Source organism: Cyprinodon variegatus, unplaced genomic scaffold (genome assembly GCF_000732505.1).
Source record: "Cyprinodon variegatus isolate N-32 unplaced genomic scaffold, C_variegatus-1.0 Scaffold1059, whole genome shotgun sequence".
NCBI classification, from domain to species: domain Eukaryota; kingdom Metazoa; phylum Chordata; class Actinopteri; order Cyprinodontiformes; family Cyprinodontidae; genus Cyprinodon; species Cyprinodon variegatus.
The window spans coordinates 95,384-97,638 of NW_015151512.1; the positions used below are offsets into that span (position 1 = coordinate 95,384).

The 2,255-nt window shown below is 32.6% G+C and overlaps 1 protein-coding gene across 1 annotated transcript in view; it reads left to right on the forward strand.

Moving 5' to 3' along the window:
- Window positions 1–2,255, forward strand: part of LOC107101150 (protein-methionine sulfoxide oxidase mical2b-like) — an 80,856-nt gene that overhangs the window by 66,225 nt on the left and 12,376 nt on the right. The window lies entirely within an intron of this gene.

A 2,255-nucleotide genomic window follows, 5' to 3' on the forward strand; every position in this document is an offset into this window, starting at 1 on the left:
ATCTAATTGAATGGTAAATTGTGAAATCAAATGACTAAATGTAGTTAAATGTTGCATACAAAAACTAAAATGAATTTATTAAATACATGATTAAATTAAATGTAGAGTGAAATAAATGAATGTACCATGAAATAATGAACTGTAAAATCAACTAAACTGACTGATTTATTACATTATTAAATAATTTGTGTCATTAAATGCACCATTAAATGAATACATGTTCCTTTATATGTTCTATTATATTAAAAAATATACACTTATTTAATATATTAATTAATAATGAAATGAAAATGTACCCTGAAATTAACCATAAAAGAATAAAATGTAAAATTTAATTAATAACTGTGCCATTAAACATTAAATATGTATATATCAATAAATGTACCGTAAACAAATACTGTAAAACTGCATAAAAATTATATTAAATGTCCATCATTGAATAATTGAATTTCATTAAATGTACTGTGAAATAAATGTCCTATGAAATGTATTTATTATTTACTTATTTATTAAGTACATAATTGAACAATTAAATGTACCATATGACAATGACGTGTACAGTTAAATATTAAATGTATCATTAAAGTCACAGAGTATAATATTTACAGGGATTTAATACAGAAATGTGATGTATTAAACATAAGTCTGTTATTTATCATCATCTACCAACAGTAACTTTACTACATGAAGCACCTGGAGCTTTAAATAAAAACATGTTTATTTAGGATTTTTTATATCACACAGACCGCGTAAACCAAAATAATTTTCCGGATGCATACCCTGGTTACTTTGCTCGGGGCTTTTGGAGAGCTTCAAATCTTGCCTCCTTGGCTCTGTTTCTTGCTCCTTCAACCCCAGTCGGCCTCAGCAGATGGCCGCTCACACTGAGCCCGATTCCGCTGGAGGTTTCCTCCTGTTAAAAGGGAGTTTTTCCTTTCCACTGTCACTGCATGTATACTTGGTATGAGGGATTGCTGTAGAGTCAACAACGAAATGCAGGCAAATATCTGCAAGCTAATCCTGGAGGAGCTATTTCTACAAAGTCAATGACTAAATGCAATCAGCTGGATTTCCTTTCATAGAAAAGGTTTACACAGTTTGACTGGATGATTTGGTTTAACTATCTCTGTTAAAAGCCTTGAGATGACAGGTGTTGTGAATTGGCGCTATCTAAATATAGTGGCAGTATAAATAAAGATTAACTTAATTAAAAAACAGAATTAAGTTCAATATTGTTAAACGGCAAAAAAAACTTTATAAACCTGTTGCAATGTAATAACCATAAATGCAGGACAATTAAAAATTCGCTATGTTGAAAAAGAAAAAGTAGGAAAAGGACATTGCATTGGCATAGATTAGGTTTAATATAACTGCGATAAAATGATTGATACGGAAAAACGAATATGACCAAAAACTAATAATGTTTAGATTTTATAGTCAAAGGCCGCTTTAAATATGTTTTCGATCTTGATTTAAAGCAACTGAAGGATTCTGAGTTTTTAAGGTTTTCTGGGACTTTATTTGAGATGGGTGGAGCATAATAACTTAAAGAGGAATCTCCATGTTTGGTTCTGGTTCTGCAGAGTTGATCTGGTCCGGTAGACCAGAGAGGTCTGGCTGTTGATCCACTGCCAACCAGTCAGTAATGTATTTTGGAGGGAAGCCATTCAGTGATTTAGAGGCTAACAGGAGTATTTTTAAAGTCTATTCTCTGAGATACGGGGAGCCAGAGCAAGGCATTTAGAACTGGGATGTTTTTTGTTTTTTCCCTCACTCACTCCACAGGGTGAGCAACTCCAGCCTCTACACTAGATGTCAGTGTGATTCAACTTTTTTGGTTTTCCAGGATTCATTTGGTTTATTTTACTGTATTTAGGTCCTTTTATGCTTTGATTTCATCATGAATAACTTAGTTGGACTCTTTGTTGTGTTGTCTACCTTCCATTTTCACTAAATGTCACTTTAATTTACACAAAGTGTCACTGGGGGAGAACCACCTCACCACCTCACCCTTTTGTTCCCGCTCACTCCTGTATATTAACCCCTTTTTTCCGTAGCGTATTATCATAGTTGCTTATTGCCACACTTTTAATTTCTGCTCTAAAAGACTATTTTTTTCTTGCATCTGTATTATTAAAATGATTTTGAGAATTTGGAAAATCTCCTAAAATTATATGTATTTAATGTCACATTAGATCAGGGGTCTGCAACCTTTAATATCCAAAGAGCCATTTTTCCCCAAGTCCGACCAAGTA